Source organism: Papaver somniferum, chromosome 2 (genome assembly GCF_003573695.1).
Source record: "Papaver somniferum cultivar HN1 chromosome 2, ASM357369v1, whole genome shotgun sequence".
Taxonomy (NCBI): domain Eukaryota; kingdom Viridiplantae; phylum Streptophyta; class Magnoliopsida; order Ranunculales; family Papaveraceae; genus Papaver; species Papaver somniferum.
Window position 1 is genome coordinate 180,424,672 of NC_039359.1, and position 19,350 is coordinate 180,444,021.

Consider the following 19,350-nt stretch of genomic DNA (forward strand, 5'->3'; position numbering starts at 1 on the left):
AAGCTTGGAGAAGTGGGAAGTGCTGGCACAATTTGAAAATGTCGCACTGTTTTGAATCCTATAATCATACAGACTTACAGAGTACTATTGGTTATAAATTAGCTTTGCCTTGATAACTTTGTCATCCAACTTTAGTGTAGGATAGTTGATATTAAGCCACCTACTTTTGATTTATCTTGTTGACGAAATGATGTCTAGTGTTTTGTTAGGCGCCTGCTAATTTTGGATGTTATCTCGTGTGAATAGGAGCAATGGTCATGGAAGTGCTATGTGAAGTAGAATAGTATTACTCGTTTGACTGATTAGCTGTAGTTGGCTCGACTCCCATGAGATATTATGGCGATGACCGAGCCTCGGTCACCTAAAAGGGTATGGATCTATTACCTTTAAATGGGCGCGACAACACCATGTTCTCCGGTGCACGGTAGGGCAACCAGGTGGACTACATAAGGGTTGATTATTTTTTTTGTCGTATGGTTAGACTAAGAGACTAGAGAGGGGATGTCAACCAAGTATTATTGGACTACAGAATGGGTAGTATTCATTTGATGATTTTTGTCTCATCACTCAACAATCGTTTTTGTTTTACCTTTACAGACTTATTTTCTTCTAGTCCATTTTTTAAACTCTAAGCCTCTGTCAGTACTCGCATTCCTTTTTAAAGGGAGTGTCCCGTAAACAGTTTACCTGTAATCGACATTCTTCTAATTATTTATGGCTTGTTAGATCGTCTACAATGAATATAAGGGTGTGAAAGCCTACTGTTAGTTGGGGTTTGACCCAACTTACTATTTTTTTCAGGAAATCGTGACTGTGGAGCAACCTAGTTTGCAGATTGCATTTCCGTTCCGAGAAGCTACTTCCTGATTATTTTAAGGTGTTTAATTATAGAAATGATTTATTGATTTCTTATAAAGACCAAACTTTTTTCCTTTTACATAAAATTCTTAACATTTAACAAGTGGCCGACCCGCTTGTCGAGGATTAATTTCATTTTAAAAATGTTATCAAACTCAACAATTTCTATCAGTTTTATTAAATAAAACTCATTAGTTATGGATTATTGTCAATGCGCTCCATACAATAGCCCGATCTCCAGTTGTTGGCTTGACGGTTTAAGTGTGTAAAATGGTCCATGAGTATGCTACACTTGGGATTTTAGGGCGGCCGACCTAGAATTCGAAGTGGGGATGTTACATAAACTCTGTTTTTTTAGTATTACTAGAAGACGACCCGTGCGTAACGGCCCGGGATTTGGATAGGTTATCGATCTACATTAATTTTTATCTTTATGGCATGTCGTATGGTTTTGGTCGGGTAATAACACTGATCAACTTCTTATGAAAAAAAACGATGCTAAAGTAAAATCATGTGTTTGGCACAAAGCAGAACATGTTAGTACACCTCAACTTTACCTGCCAATTTATCTCTTGCGATATAAAAATTCCTCCCCTTTTATAAAACCCTGAGTTCCATCGGAATCACCCTTATGTCGGTTAGTCTTGGGTAGTTAAAGTTATAAGGTGTAATAACCCTGGGTGTTGGAACAGTGGAGTGGATTGACCGGTAAAGAATCCTGGATTTGCATTTTCATCAAGAAACAACACCCTTCTGTTATGCACTATCAACCCAGCAAACTAATCATTCACGGGATTTCAAAAGATTTAACCGTGTTAATTCCATGTCCGTTAATGATATTTTAGTGAGGAAATTTGGTTATTCTCTCTTTTATTATTCACACAGTGTAATATAGTAGTAATTGACTGACTATCATTATTATTAACCATGTTTATTCTTTTCTCAATTATCTTGACATCTAGATTCAACGTCTTCATCGAAAATCACCGTTTAAACAAAAAAAATTCATTTCCAGACAATCACCTTTTATACAAAAAATAAAGTGTAAATACACAAAAGTACTGGATAAGGTGCGGAAAATACAGAGTAGACATAGGTTTAAATCTCTAATTTAAGTCCTCAAACTTTAAGGAAAAATTTCGTCAGCTAGTTGACATGAAGGACTCTTAGCAGCTAGTTGACATGAAGGACTCTTAGAAACGCTAGGTTCCAACACTTAGAATTTTACTTCTTCGTTTCGGAAGCTGTGAACAGGGAAACCCTGCTCTCATCCTTAATGGCAAGACCTTCCCATAACAGTGTTTATTGGCCATGGATATAGCAAAAATACATGGAACTTATCCCCCAAAATGCATCCTAAGTACCCTTCTCTGTTAGGAATTATAAATCAATTTTTGAATTAGAATATTAATTATATACACGATACAGAACAACTATTATGTGAAAACTACAGACGAAAATAATTAATGGGAAACATATAAACGCGGTTTAAAGTAATAGTCGGATTCAGGATGAATTGCATACCTATGCAGCAAATAAGCATCGGTAGTTAAGAACTCATAATTCCATTTCCGTCCGAGGTTACTCCTGTGAGAGCAAGATATAATCTTAATTCTTCTATTTAGGTCAAAGAACATAAAACATTTAGTTATTTTCACTGAATCATAGTGTGAAAAAAAGAAACTTAATGTCTAATACGTGGCTGAATTAGAGATGTCCTTTGATATCTAAAGGTGAACATTGATGATGAAACTTGAATTTTATACCTGCAGAATGGCGCACCACAATATTATATCTTGCTCTAACAGGAGTAAGCACTGACGGCAATGGAATTATTAGTTGGCTTTGTTATCAAGGTTTCCAAAATATCTCAACGTATGTTGTTATATATTGGAGAACGAAGCATAGTAAAAATGATATTAAAACGATGCTATCACCAAGAAGCTGAGGAAAGTAAAACAACATTTACCTTTGCATAGACTTGATCATATCCTTTACTTGGACTTAATACTTAGTAGTCAATCCAAGGTTCATTATTTCGTCAATACACACGTTCTTGAGCAAAGATATTCCTCGTAGCTAAATTCAAGTGATTGTGGTTAGTTTCCATGAAAGTGAAAAAAATAAGTTTTGCAAGCCTAAGAAAGGTACATGCAGCTGAAATATGAAGGGTTGTCTAGGTGTGATACTTCACTCTAAGCTGCCAGAAAATTCTACCCTTTAGTAGTAATGCTAAGCTCCATAAATGAAATGAGTTGACGAAAAGTCTAAGCTTAATGCAAAAATTACCATTAGATAATGAATCTTATAGAAGACCCAAATGCAGTAAAGAACTAATAGATAAAGAATAATACAATTAGTGAGTTTATCAATACCTTTAGGATAATGGGTTCCTGTCACTTCCTGACCATATCCACCTCCATTGATTTATTTCAAGCATCCACACTGATACTGCTACCGTTGCTCTTAAAAAATGATAAATATTGTGTTGGTACATGCATCATCTCCTGCAAAAAGCCATTAATGGATTAATAAACTTTAATGGAAAAGATAATGACTCGGTGCAAATAGTTCAATATCGTTGAGCAAAAACAATCGTTTTTCAAGCTCTCCCTGATAGTTAAACGAATGAAAAGTATGGCTAAGGAGATTAAATGTAAGGTATGGTCAATCAAATCAAAATCAAGGGAAAACAAAAACATTAAAACCAATCAACACAACTATCGAAGATTTTCCAAATAGAAAACTGATTGAAATACCCAATCCTAAGAATTATAGGGCTTACTTTTGATAACGAAAAAATAATATTAAGAGAGAGAACCAAGAACCCTGAATTGATATACCTCAGAGAGTCATACCTGTTCTTCTTCGATCTGTTGGGAAGATTTCTAGATGCATCTCAGTTTAGAAGTTATAAATCTCATGAGAAGAAACGTATGTCGGTGAGTTAATGAGGTTCAAAGAAGATTCTGATCGATTGCCTCCAAATTGATTCAAAGAAGAAACAAATATTCAACATAAATCCCATTGATTGCCAAGGTTTTGAAACGGACGGGTCTTAGATGCGTTTTGTTTTCATTTTTCATCAAGGGATTAATTAGACGCATTGAATGGGAAACATGTTGTGTGCATGAGACACTCGCAGACCTCGGATCAGAGCTTAAAATAGGGGTGCATTCTAATCCAAGATGTATCTTTTGCACTTTTCTCTATTTTTAAAACAATGGCAGCCGTTGATCGGAGAAAAAATCTTGTTCACGTCCATCGGATCAGCAAAAATACATTTGTTTTTGTAAGATAGACTAGAGTATGACCCGGACCGTAACGGCCCGGGTTTTGGGGTGTTGTTGGAGATAGGGATCTAATAGTTTTTCTTGTATACTGGTAGTATCCACGCATTTTGTTCTTGTCTATAAAATGCTGGCTAGTTTAACTGGATCATCAGTATTTTATAGTGGGTATGGGTTATGGCCAAAGTGAAGAACAGAAGAGTTCTTGTAAGTTACTCAAAGATGATTGTAGTTCAATTATAGATTCAGATTTGGTTATTGACTACTTCAAACAATTAACCAAGAGCCAAAAAAACAGAATATACAAAATGAAAATAGACTGCTAAGTACAAAATAAAATTACAATAAGACAATGATCTCATTATTGAAAGTGAGTGTTGATTTATCCCCTAAATGAGGAAAAATGGTACCTACTACAACAGAAAAAATAAAATAATTGATGACTACCTAAGAAATCTTATTAGCTAGTCCTCGAGTTTATAATAACTAATTGGTTACATTGCTTCCCCCTTATCCAATAACCGCGTAAGAAAAATATTACAAAGATTTTAAATTAAAAAAAAAAGTTTACACAATCACATATATGACTTTAACATAAATTCTACTTAAACCTAAGATAACATCTTTTCCAGTAGTCGTGCATTTGCAAGCTACTAAAATTTAAAATCTATGTTGTTAAATTGGTAATACGGATGGACAATAATGGTATTAGCTCACTTCAGGTCTTTCCAGAACAGATTGCAAGACCAACATTAAAATAGAATAAACTACTAATGATGCGTAAATTACAATTGATACCCTAAGGTTAATACCATTCCCACGCTTCCAAGTTTCCAACCATTGTGTCCTTTCTACGTGTCTTTTCAGCAGAATCCAGCCCACATCCAACAACAGTGACATCAAGCAACAATTCTTTGAAAGCACAATGATAGGAACATTTTCAGTACCATCCAGATTACAGATGCCGGTTCTTTCTGTTATGCTATTATTTTCACAGCTTAAAGAAAGTGATAATCAAAAGAGCGTTGCGGCATAATTAGAGTACACCTTATCCAATTTCTCGTTAGATGAAAATAATGATGATAATTTTATGTTGGCCAGTGCTAAATCTGCATTCACAACTAACTACCTGCATGGCAATGGTAGCAAAACGTTGGTTAAACTAATGACATTGGTGACTATAAAACTCATTTTCTAAAGCTCTAAATTGATATATTGAAACCCATAATTAGTTTGAACTTTTAAATTTAGCAGAATTAGCTTGAATCTGTAACTAGCTAAATTTAGTAACAGTATCTTTAGCTGTACAAACATTGGATGGCAATTATGTCGTAGCTGCTCCTACGTTTGATATTGATGGTCTATTGGGATTACGATAAACACATAAAAATTTATATTTCCTGAAAGAAACCCAAAATTTTGTAATGGTAGTACTCCAGAACTCTGGGATGCGATTTAGAACATCTAATGCAGTTTCAGAACATTCTTAGAAAATGTGAAGAAAACATAAAAGAAGTTTCTGGGGTAATTACCTTTTCCCGACTCTCTTCCTAATGCTCTTAGGTCCATAAATGTTAATTACCTGCAAAACACCCATAATGAGTATTTCATAAAAAGTGAACATTACCAAAGCACATATGACGACCTAAGATTTTAGTACCTTTACTGATTCCTTCTATCGAATGGTTGTTAATCCAGTTAGAAAAAAGGGATAGAAGTGAAATGAACTATAGACACTACTCTAACTCAAATTTCAAATTGAACTTAAGTATTCACAGTTCCCACCAAGAGCTATTGAAGATAGTCCATTTGGTTTTTTTTCCTTTTGATTTTACTACTCTAGTCCTAAACTAAAATCAACCTTGGGCTAGAGATCTTAGCCACGGTAAAGACTGGTGTTCAATAGGGACATCAGTCCTAGACTAAAGTGAAAGGGGCTTGCACTACAGAAAAAAGTCATTTTTAAGTTTTTAACATCCATTTTCCATGTTTCTTCATTCCATAATGGGAGCAAAATGAACAAACTATGAGTTTGTTCATTCCATAGGAATTGCTGTAAATTTCAGAAAAGGTAACATCATCAAAAATAAATGCATATGTAATCCGAATACCTTATCAAAGCATTCGAAGTAATTGATAAACCAATAAATTATACTCATCAGCCCCGGCCACACACTCATGAAATGTTCGGATAAGTTACAAACAAATACTGTGACTTTGAACATCGATAAAAGCAATATACGAATGCACAAACTTAAGCGTGTTTTGTTTTTGTCTTTATACGAAATTGAAAAGAAACACTTACCATTAACGTGCAATGCGGTCGTTAAGATCTGCAATATGAATTGATTGCCAGCATATCAAACTACTGCGAGATTCAGAAGAAATACTTACTCTTAACGTATAATGCGATCCTTGAGTAAAGAGAAAAGTTTGTGAAGACCGAAATCACTGGAGGGATATATGATGTCCATTTATGGAGCCTGAGATAAAAAAGAAACAGCAATGTAAGAACAAACTCTCACTGCGCCCACATAATAACCGCCTAATAGCTTCCAAGGAACCCCTATAAAGAAAACACAACAGTGGCAGCACTGCATCTACAGTCATGTAAGCACTTTTACTTTTCATGATTAATTAAGAGATGAGATTGCATTGAGAAATTAAAAATGGGAAAAAAGCAAAAATATAACGGCTTATCATTGGTTAAATATTAGTTAACAAAGAAATTTGATCAGCCAAAAATGAGAGTGGATGTAGAAAGTTACATATGCTATAGTACATGTTATTGTATCTTAGACATCCTCCTGCAATACAAATCCATAGGTGCAATATAAGAGAATCCAACTACGTAAAACACCAAAAAGGGCAAACTTGAGAAAAGCATAACAATAAAACGTTCGAGCAAAAATATATTCCTATGATGTACATAAAGAATGACAGTTAAAATATACATATTGCCACAATTCTGTGAGGGGTTCCAGAATTTCTCCAAGTCTGGGAATAATGCAAGTTGAGACAGGAAAAGACCGATACCTAATGGAGTATTTTGTTGTGTAACAACAACAAAATTAACAGTAAAACCTTAAATAGTCATCAAAAATAATTCATAGAGCTAATTTCAACAAAATTAACTCTAAATACTAACAATAATATGAACCCATAAATCCAATTTCAGTAAAACTAATCCAGGAACCTACCTCCAGGATGAACCCATTAGTCCAATTCCAACAAAATTAAAACCCTAATACAAATACCTGTTTATACATCTTCTTCCTCTTCCCATCAGCAGTCTCCATTCCCCTCAACATCAATATCAACTTTCATTAAATCCATCACCATGACCCTTTGCATTCACAAAAATCTCATCCGTGATTCTTGTATAAACAGGTAGGAAAACATGCATAAAAGGAATTCGTGAGAGGAAAAATTACATATTTGAATACACAATATTGGGTTCCTTGGATACGTTTTCATCTTTGAATGACATTTATTAGGGAGACATTGATTCATCTATACGTTTTTTTTCCATTGCACTGAAAAACATTATTAGGGAGAGAGAGCGGAACATTCCTGATATAGCAAAAGTGTTTTGAGGTACTCACAGACGTTGGATGAGGGGCTTAGGAGGTGGGAGAGTTCTCAACCGAGATTTATCTCTTGCACTTGGAGACATTTCAAAGAAATTGGAGCCATCGGTTGTGAAAGAAGGTCTACCCAGAACTGTCCGATCAGAAAAAGCACATTTGTTTTTGTAAGATAGATGAGTAACTAACTTTATTTGTCTCTCTATTATGTGTATGTAACTTGTTTTATCTCTAATGGTGTTTGCCTTTTTGTATGTTGTAATCAAAGTGTGTGCTGGTATTTTACCAAGATTTTGCTTGCAGAATCTGCATGTGTTGTTACCTCTGGTATCTGTGATGTTATGCAGAAGAAATATTGCCACCATTTCAACCCATTGAGTCAAATCATATCTGGACTGTTGGTTAGATCAAAATAAATAGTTACAAAAGGAAAGGTTGTTTCCTCTTTTTCCTCGGTTGGTCAATTGCTGGCTGTTATAGTTACAAAAAAAAACCATTACTCTCGTTCAATCTGTTTTCTTGATAATAGTCAGAATATATTAACACATACATGTCAATTATTTCCTCCGAATCATTATCCTTATAACCTCTCAAAATCCATACCTAGACCTTATCTTTTTAGGCACACAAACTCTAAACCTTTCTGCATAATGGAATAAGGAAACTCAAGTAATCTTGGTGACTTAGTCAACAAGTTTAATCAAGCAACTTTGGAGCTTAGAGATTCAAATGAGGTGGTGGTTTTTCAGCAGTAGAATAACAATGGAGATGATGAAGAATCAAATTGGGAATCAAGTGACATAGGGAAAGTCATTATTGAAGGGAGAATAACTTATCAGACAGTGGAGAAACTTATTAAGTTCACCTAGACTTTTATGTCTCCAGAAGACTTGAAGATAATAAAGGTTGAATTAACACGATGGTATTTAAGTTCAGTAACTGAGACCTCTTGAACAAATTGACTGAACAGAGACCATGGAGTGTCAACAAGCATTTACTGGTTGTGCATGATTATATCCCATATATGGTATATACTGAAAAACACTAGGGTTTCCAACATTTCTGGATCCAACTCAAGTACCTCATACCAGAACATATGAATATCGAATCTGTAACAAACATGCGAGAAGTCACAGGAATTAAGCGAAAAGACGCAATACCGGTTGGTAGTGACCCTGTCAAAGTTTGTGTTAATATTGACCTCTCTATGCCTTTTAGAAAAGGATTTAAAACTATCACAAATGCAGGAGTAACTCGTTGGAAAAAGTTATTTTTATGAGAGACAACCTAATAGCATATATCCCCAATGCTATGTGATCAATCACTCTAAAGAGGCTTGTAAAGATGCAACAAATGTTTTGGCCAAATCTCATGAAAAACCATTTTTTTTGGGGAAAGCTAGTAAATCATAAGGAGAATCTCAACCATTACCTATAATTTTGTTCCTGCACCTAAGAAGAGTCAGAAGAATTTTGTCAAAACTACTATTTTTGTACCTCTGAAAGATGGCATAACCATAAATATGGATTTCCTACTCAAAAAAGGTTCACCAGATGACATTGAACATAACAAACTTGGAAAAGAACCTAGAACCTATGATGATTTGAATGAAAAAACCATTGATGCTGAGTTTTCTCCACATCATAACATCTCGGATAACAACATATACATCCAAAATACTCACATGATCGCAACTGGGGATAGACAAGTCACTAACACTGAAAAGGAGAATGAGGTACATTTTGCACTCTTTTCAATACTAAAATTTTATTTTCAACTTTTACTTTCTTCACTCATGAGTTCAATTTTCAGAATCTTTTCAATTTTGCATGTTATCACTCAACACTTTATTTCATGCTCTTAGATCAAAACACTCTTAATCTCCATACCGGTTTAATCCCAATTTTCAAAATGAAAATCCTTTCCTGGAATGTCCCACGAATTGCAAACAACTTTACAAAGAAGCAATATAAAACTTGCTCAAAACTCATAATCATGATTTCATCTTTCTTTGTGAGACTAAAATAAATATTCAAAGAATGATCTCCATTGCTCAGTCCCCAAATTACCATAATTATACTTGTATTAACAGAATTGGTCTTGCAAGTGGTCTTATTCTCATGTGGAAAGATGGTATATTTTGTGACATAGATAGTATTGTTGATAATATCATACATGCTCTTATTAAAATTGATCCTAGTAAGCCAGAAGTTTTATTCTACTTTATATATGTTTAAACATATACTGATCCCAAAAACAAACAATGAAATTTTCTGCATGATCTTAGTGATCGAATTTTTATAGTGGTAAATAAGGTTGTCGTTCACTTGGACTTTGTTGAGATTGATTTAGGCTTGAATATACAAAATACTAAAAACAAAGGAAAATATACAAAATAAGGTCACATGATGAAGAGATACTAGGACGCAGGATTTCACTACTTTTCATATTCTTGTGGTTCAATCATTAATTCTAAACAATATAGCTCAAACAAAAGAAGTTGTGACTCTAATTCTTTGCCAAAAATAGATTTCATAAAACATTAGTTGTAAGTTGTGAGCATGACGCATCAAAAGTAGTTAAAACCAAGCATGCGACATCAAACAAAATAACAAATAATTAGTAGAAATCATAACGCAATTAAAACTATGCAAAAAGTCATATAAAGAATTAATTCATTTACCACAATCATGAAAAGTTGCTTCCTTCGTTGTCCCAGTAATGGGTTATAGCTCCGCATGGTGAAAACACACTCAAAAGTTAATTTCATTGCTCAATAGGTGCTTACAAATATGAGTAGAGTGAAAACAGCAATTTGTAACGCTTATAATTGTTGCAATTGTCACTGTTATAGAGAACGATACAAATTATTTGTCACTGACACTGTAGCTAAACGACAGTTCTGATGCGTCTTAAGTTCTTCGTGTTCTTCAGTGCACCAGCAGAAAACAGTTTTCCTGCAACTTGATTTTCAGCTCTGTTGAAGCTCTAAATGCTCCCTAAACTCTCCATATCCCGCTATGAGTTTTGAAAACTCTTTTTATACCCAACTCCATCAAGAATATCCCGCCAAATCTCTGTAACAATTCCATGCAGTCATCGGAAATAATTTCATGAATTAACTTCTTCACACGTCTGCAGGTACTCTGTGCACTCTCATCATCCTCAAACACGCTCCATAAGAGTTTAGCATGCTTCAAACTCATGCAAACCTTCAACAGATGAAGTAAAAATCTCGAGAATATCTCGAAGAACAAATGTGCCATGTTTTCTTCCACATCACACCACACTCCTAATTTCTCGAAATTAAAGCTCTTACCATATCTGTTTCGATTAAACAGGCTGGTCTCAACTAATTGGAACGATAAAATCTCCCCAAATCTTCTCGATTTTAATGAAGAAAATCATCCCATACACGTACTCCCTGTTTTCTCCCACGCGTGATTGTAGCCAATCGATTCTGACGACATTACCTACCCTGTTTAGTCAAAGCAGGATATTTGATGCAAATTCCAGCTATTTAATATCCTTCAAACTCGTCGAAATCTTCACTGTAAGCTCTTGGGTTTTCAAGAACCAATTCCCGCCAAAATATAATTCAAATGGAGAAGATGACCTCCCCCTATCATGTACAGGTGTGCGAATAGCAGGTGGATTCTTGGGGTGCAAATATCAGCTAGTGTGCCCCTTAGTCAGTGGAGTCCCCATAGTAATAGGTTACCCCATATCAAAAACAGCGAGTCCGGATAACATGTGCCCTCCGGGTGCCTTTAGGAAATTTTCGAGCCGAATTTTCCAAAAATGTTTATTGCCAAAAAAAATACCTACAAACACACAAAACACCATAATAAGTACAAAATCGAGTACCAACAATACAGAAAATTAAGGACAACGTAGACACAAAAATGTGTCTATCAAATACCCCCAAACTTATTATTTTCTAGTCCTCGAGAAAATCTAATCTAAAAAATTAGGTGGCCCTAGTGACCGAGATATAGTCTCGGGAGGGTTTACTAGAGGTGTACCTACAAAACCATTACTCCAAACCCTAGCTATCTACGCAGAACCTTGGAAGGCACTAAAGAATCTCCTTGGTTGGTATACTCTCATTGACTACAGGAGGAAGTACCATGATGCGAAATTCCAATTGTTGTACACGAGTTTGCACTCAGCATACTAAAATTCATATATAAGTGATAGAGCTCTACTCAGATAGTTTCTAGACATCATAACGGAGTCAACCAATCACATGAAAAGATAAAGAAGATGGATAAAGAGAAAAAATAGATGTTTAAAGTGAACAGTGGTTCCCATATCTGTCTGAAGGCCTCTGCCAAGATGAACCTATCCTAATGGACTGAGATACTGGTCTGACTAATATCAACACAACTGGCATATACAAGGGGACCAATGGTCGATAAACCTAACTCTAGGTCAACACAACTGGCATATACAAGGGCACCAGTGGTCGACATTATTGAATTTCTTCCGGTTGGTCTGATGGTCTGGTCTAATTATTATTATTTTTTTTTTGTGGTATCTCAATCATTTTATTTCTCTCTAGCAATGGTAACAACTTGAATCGTGTGCCCCACCAAATCACTTAAAAAATAAAAACAGAAGAATTATGATTCAACGAGATATGGCGAAACTACCATTTTTTTTTAATTCTAACACCTGAGCTCTGTGCTTTTATGAATAGAATCTTTAGATGTTTCCATCTAATCAGATTGGTTCCTCAACTCCTACAACCAAGATGTTCCCATCCACTTAGATTGGTTAGTGCCATCCTTAACAAACATAAATTTCTAGGATGTGGAGTTTATTTATTGCAACTAAAAAGTTCCTCCCATACCCCCAAACTTAAATCTAACATTTTCCTCAATGTTCTAAAGATAAAATTAAAAGCATGAACAAGGAGAAACCGTTACCACTTGAAGCAAAAGAGTTAAGGAAAGATATTGCTGTGTTGCATGAGCATGGGTTACCTCCCAAGAAGTGCTAAGTTTAAAGTCTTCAGCCAGACATCGGAAGGAATTAATCACCTCATAGAATCATAAAGTAATATCCGGAATAACTGTGGATCACCAAAACCAAATAGAGCTCTCACAATTAAAAGGAATCTCCAACATGCCAAGAAAATTAACAAATAAAGCACAACCTTGTCTAGTTTCCTGTTTAAGACAACTACATCTAGTTGTGGTTCAGGTTCAGGTTCTATAATAGGGTCTAGATAAATTATTTCCATGGGTTGCATTTCCTCATAAGTTAGATCCGAATGTTCAGGTTCTAGAGTCTGGAAAAACTCAAATACAAACTTAGAAGCACGTAATAATAGCCTGAATAACTGGGGATCCTCTAAGTCAATCAGATTTGATTCACACATCTGACCACAATGAGAGTGGTGGTGTTCCTTAAACAAACGTGTCGACCCTAATCTCCTAAAGTAATTAGGTTTAGTCTCAAAACTCAATAACTGAGACATTTCAAATTCAAGCATTCCCACAATTGGAATAAAAGTTTTTGGTGGGAAAACAAAATCAATCTGGGTATCATAGCCTGGGTAAACCACATCAACCAAAGGATGGGTTTCTAACAACTGAACTTCTTCTTGGACATTATTAGGTTCGGGAAAACGCGTATGAAGATAATCTTGTAAAATGGTTGAGGCACATATGTCAAGTCCCAAGTGAGGGACCTTTCTAAGAGTTAAAGCACATGGAGAATGATGATCACCCCCAAACTTAGAGTTTTCAGTGTCTCTAGAAAGACTAGTCACAACTTCCCTAATTTCTAGGTCATCGGATTCCTGGAAATGGTCAATTGGTTCTTCTAAGTCAGGTTCATCCTCACTCATCTCTACGAGTTCATCTTCTTCTAAGAGTAGAATTTCTAAATTTCTAGACTCGAAAATAATATTCTCAGGATAAACTAGTTCCTCTAAACCATCATTGGCTTCGTAATCAAAAGGAAGTACAACTTCGTCTAAAACGGTATTATCTCTAGTCAAATCCCCATCCTTTTGAATAGGTGGATAATAATTAAAATTATCGGGATTTGAACCAGAAATATCATTATCATTATCAAGCTCAATAGGAGTAACAAATTCCTGATCACCATGCCTAAATACTTCAGATTCTTCATCAACATTGTCCACATCATACTCATCATTATCATAACATGGAAATGGATGAACCTCATCTACACAAGGAGTGTCACCAATTATAACCACGATATCTTTATTATGAAAATAACTATCCTCATTTTCAAGAGTATTATTGGATACACTATATTGTAAATTCAAGTCATTTCGAGAAATACTTTCGTTCGTCTCTAACTCAAGTCTACGTGTCGACTCAACTATCCTCTCAAGGGTCTCTTCTAAAGAAAGATCCCTAAGTGTTGGATATAAGTTTTCACTTAACCTATTGAGGATATCTTCCAAAGAAGATTCAGTCATTGTTGCAGTTCTTTTATCCATAACTACGTTGCTCACCTCATCTAATTTGTATGTCGATTCAGCTAACTTACGTGATGACTCAGCTAAATTACTGAGAGACTCTTCTAGAGAAGGAATAGGAATTGAAGGATCATAAAAGGACTACTTTTCAATAGTTTGATTGTATCCTCTAAAGACGAAGAACTAGTACTATAATCTTCTTTCCCGTATGACCGATGCGCGTGTGGATAGTAATTGGGCTCACCATGGTATGACCCAAAACCTTGAAAAGGTTGGCGTGCCCAACCACTATTCACACTATGATCATAAAAAGAGTAATGTCCATGTTGTTCAGTTGGATAATCGTTGTATTGGATATACCAGTTCGACATCCTAACTGCAAGGGAATTCTAAACAAGCACAAACAACGCTGACTCGACCACAGCAAGCCTATTTTATTTAGCAAACAAAAAGCATGATGGCTCCACTTAGATTGTTTCTAGACTAGCTTCTATTCTTTCGAAAATAAATTCGTTACAATCTGAGCAAACCTCTCTGGAATCAATCCGAGTTAAAGTAAGTTGAATAGAGACGAGGAAAGCTCAGTGGAGCTTTGATACCCAAGGCCTCACCGGCGTTACAAGGCGGCGTATTCAACTCACAGAAACCATCATGAACTTCATAGTATTCTCAAAAGAGTAACCAATATTTTCCGAACGACTTTCCTAATAAGCTCGTTACCCTATCGGTCTCGTTCTAGTCCAAATTTTAAGGCTTAGGTTCGCGTAGGTTACGTGTTCCTAAGACGGGCAAGAAGGAAACGGTGATGAAATTCGAGTCCTTATCTAGATTTGGCCATGCCTTTCCCTTTACTAGAAAATTAAATCCGATTTCAGGTCCTCAACATATATGCATACGAAATCATCCAGTAAACCCGCTGACAGGGGATTCGCGGGTGTTTAGAATTCTTACCTCCCGTTCCATCCGGGGGATGAACCGTTGAAGTCGACTCGGGCCACGAATCCTATGTCATGTACGAACCTGAGGGGCCGAGGCGATATCGTAATCGTCGTCCTTCTCTGCAAACAGTTTATTTAAAACTACCTTTCCATGGGGTTTTAAAAATAAAGTCCAATGTTCAATGTCCAAAATAAAAGAAGAAAAAAAAATGTCCAAAAATAAAATATTACAAAAATAAAAACCTTAATTATAGTTTCTAAAAAAATAAAAATAAAATTATTTACAAAATCTTCTTCTTCACTCCTTTTGGATTTCTCTTTTCTTTCCTTTTTGGGCTTTTCCTTTCTTTTCATCACTTTCTCTTTTCCTTTAGCTTAGCTCCAAATCTGAAAGCAAACAAAAATACCAAAACGCGTAAAAAACAACAAATAAAATAAAACCTAAAAACAAATCTATAAACAAATCCACTTCGACGGCGCCAAAAATTGATCGAATATTTATAGTGGTAAGTAAGGTTGTCGTTCACTCGGACTTTGTTGAGATTGATTTAGGCTTGAATATACAAAATACTAAAAACAAAGGAAAATATACAAAATAAGGTCACAGGATAAAGAGATAATAGGACGCAGGATTTCACTACTTTTCATATTCTTGTGGTTCAGTCATTAATTCTAAACAATATAGCTCAAACAAAAGAAGTTGTGACTCTAATTCTTTGCCAAAAATAGATTTCATAAAACATTAGTTGTAAGTTGTGAGCACGATGCATCAAAAGTAATTAAAACCAAGCATGCGACATCAAACAAAATAATAAATAATTAGTAGAAATCATAACACAATTAAATCTATGCAAAAAGTCATATAAAGAATTAATTCATTTACCACAATCATGAAAAGTTGCTTCCTCCATTGTCCCAGTAATGGGTTCTAGCTTCGCATGGTGAAAACACACTCAAAATTTAATTTCATTGCTCAATAGGTGCTTACAAATATGAGTAGAGTGAAAAAATCAATTTGTAACGCTTATAATTGTTGCTATTGTCACTGTTAAAGAGAACGATACAAATTATTTGTCACTGACACTGTAGCTAAACGACAGTTCTGATGCGTCTTATATTCTTCGTGCTCTTCAGTGCACCAGCAGAAAACGGTTTTCCTGCAACTTTGATTTTCAGCTCTGTTGAAGCTCTAAAATGCTCCCTAAACTCTCCATATCCCACTATGAGTCTTGGAAACTCTTTTTATACCCAACTCCATCAAGAATATACCGTAATAACTCACTAAATCTCTGTAATAATTCCATGCAGTCATCGAAAATAATTTCCTGAATTAACTTCTTCACACGGCTGCAGGTACCCTGTGCACTCTCATCATCCTCAAACACGCTCCATAAGAAGTTTAGCATGATTCAAACTCATGCAAACCTTCAACAGATGAAGTAAAAATCTCTAGAATATCTCGAAGAACAAATGTGCCCTGGTTTCTTCCACATCACACCAAACTCCTAATTTCTCGAAATTAAAGCTCTTACCATCTCTGTTTCGATTAAACAGGCTGGTCTCAACTAATTGGAACGATAAAATCTCCCCAAATCTTCTCGACTTTAATGAAGAAAATCTTCCCATACACGTACTCCCTGTTTTCTCTCACGCGTGATTGTAGCCAAAGTTAATCGATTCTGACGACATTACCTACCCTGTTTAGTCAAAGCAGGATATTTGATGCAAATTCCAGCTATTTAATATCCTTCAAACTCGTCGAAATCTTCACTGTAAGCTCTTGGGTTTTCAAGAACCAATTCCCGCCAAAATATAATTCAAATGGAGAAGATGACCTCCCCCTATCATGTACAGGTGTGCGAATAGCAGGTGGATTCTTGGGGTGCAAATATCAGCTAGTGTGCCCCTTAGTCAGTGGAGTGCCCCATAGTAATAGGTTACCCCATATTCAAAACAGCGAGTCCGAATAACATGTGCCCTCCGGGTGCTTTTAGCAACTTTTCGAGCCGAATTTTCCAAAAATGTTTATTCCCATAAAAATACCTACAAACACACAAAACACCATAATAAGTACAAAATCGAGTACCAACAATATAGAAAATTAAGGATAAAGTAGACACAAAAATGTGTCTATCACTTAGTGAAGTAGTTTATCATCCCTGGCTCGTTATAGGTGATCTAAAATTTCATCTATCTAGGAATAGTAGCAGCTCCGACACTTGGGGTTCAAAACGGGGTTAGAGACTCTGGTCATTAAGATCTTGGCTATGATGGTAATGACTACACCTAGAATAGTAATAGTTATGGAACTGGTACTAGGAAATCTATATTGGATATGTATTTAGGTAATGTTGATTGGTTCTTACACTTTTCTCAAGCAAAAGTTTTTCATCTAAATCATATTGCATCTGATCATTGCGCAATTTTGCTTATTATTGATCCTTTACCTAGGAAACTCTGGAAACCTTTCAAGTTGTTTGGAACTTGGATGCAGCATGATTCCTTTAGCAACCAAATGGAAACAGCTTGGAACATTAGTATGAATGGTATCCCTGCTCATAAATTTAAAAATAAGCTATAAAATACTAGGATCACTTTGTCTCACCAGAATAAAATGGAATTTGGAGACATTCATAAAAATATCATTTTATTACAAAACCAAATTGATAACGCCGAAAAAGAATCTATCTCTGACAACCAGGAAATGAGAGTTAAAACTTTTACCATGATCTAGAAAACTAGTACAAAATCCAAACTAGTTTCTATGAGGAAAAATCTAGGGATAAAGCATATCCATGATATGGATAACAATACAAGATATTTTCATTCCTTGGTGAATAAAATGCTTCACAAGAACAACACTAGTGACCTTAGTTACGATACTGGGAATCGGTCCAGAGAGATAATCTATTAGTAATCTTTCCACTGGCCACTTTAGTTCTATTGCTTGCACTAGTAATCCTGTTTTGCATGGTGACGCTTTTAATATTAATCCTGCTATTATTAATCAAAATGATAATATTGATTTGCTTGTTGTTCCTTCTGCTGAGGAAATTGTTAATGTTGTCAAATCCATGCCAGCTTGGAGTTCACCAAGCCTTAATGGTTTCCAAGCTAGGTTTTACCAATCACAGTGGTCCATTGTAATAAGGATGTCATTGAGGTTGTTTATCAATTCTTCGGAACTGTTTTCATGCCCAAGTGTCTTAATAAGACTTACATTTGTCTGATTCCAAAGGTGAAAGATCCTAAAAAGCCTACCAAATTTAGACCTTCGGGTCTGTGCAATGTTTCTTATAATATTGTTTCTAAATCCTAGCTAATACGATTGGACCTTATCTTAATAAACTTATTTCTCCATATTAGACTGCCTTTATTACTGGTAGAGCCAATTCATGATAACATAATAATAGCTCATGAAATTATTCACACCATGAAACGAAAAGAAGGTTCTGGGGGTACTATGGATTTGAAATTGGATCTGTCAAAAGATTTTAATAAACTTGAATGGTATTTACTTTTGAAAGTTCTTTCCCATTTTGGCTTTAATGAATATTTTTGTAAGCTAGTTCACAATGCATATCTACCACTAGCATAAGTGTTTTGCTGAATGGATCTCCCTGTCAAGAGTATATACCTTCTAGAGGTATTAGGCGGAGACCCATTGTCTCCTTATTTGTTTATCATGGCAATGAAATGTCTCTTCAGAAGCATAAGTTTTGCTGAGACTAACAGAATAATTACAGGTGTTAAATTGGCTAGAAGAGCTCCTCCTACAACTCATCTTTTATTTGCAGATGATATTCTCATTTTTGCAAAAGCTGATATGAATCATATTGACAATATTCTAAGCATCCTGCATGAATTTGGAAATCTTTCTCGTCAGACTCTGAAGTTTCAAAAATCCTGTGTTTATTATAGCAATAATTTAAGTCCATGTGCTTGTGATAATTTGGATAAAAGGCTTATTCTGGAAATTGTAAGTGACTCAAAAACTTATTTGTGTGCCCCTTTAATTTTAGACAATTCTAAAGTTAAGTCTGTTGATCCTATAGCTCAATCTGTTGAAGCTAGACTCAAACATTGGGTTAGTATTACTCTAAGACAATCTGGTAGGACTACCATGACTAAGTCAGTCTTAAACTCTCTCAAAATTATCAAATGGGTTGTTTTAAAAATACCTACTAGTATTATTGATAAACTGGACTCCTTACAGA

At 35.3% G+C, this 19,350-nt stretch overlaps 2 long non-coding RNA genes across 2 annotated transcripts; both read right to left on the reverse strand.

Moving 5' to 3' along the window:
• Window positions 1-1,847: 1,847 nt before the first annotated feature.
• LOC113354286 lies at window positions 1,848-4,011 on the reverse strand. The gene is made up of 5 exons (XR_003361779.1): window positions 3,717-4,011; window positions 3,234-3,365; window positions 2,828-2,937; window positions 2,383-2,445; window positions 1,848-2,228 (listed from the first exon to the last, which is right to left on the reverse strand). It is a non-coding gene; the product is annotated as an uncharacterized LOC113354286 (long non-coding RNA).
• Window positions 4,012-4,621: 610 nt separating this feature from the next.
• On the reverse strand, window positions 4,622-7,737 carry LOC113354287. Its single transcript, XR_003361780.1, has 4 exons — window positions 7,406-7,737; window positions 6,543-6,631; window positions 5,681-5,730; window positions 4,622-5,277 (listed from the first exon to the last, which is right to left on the reverse strand). It is a non-coding gene; the product is annotated as an uncharacterized LOC113354287 (long non-coding RNA).
• Between the last annotated feature and the right edge of the window lie 11,613 nt (window positions 7,738-19,350).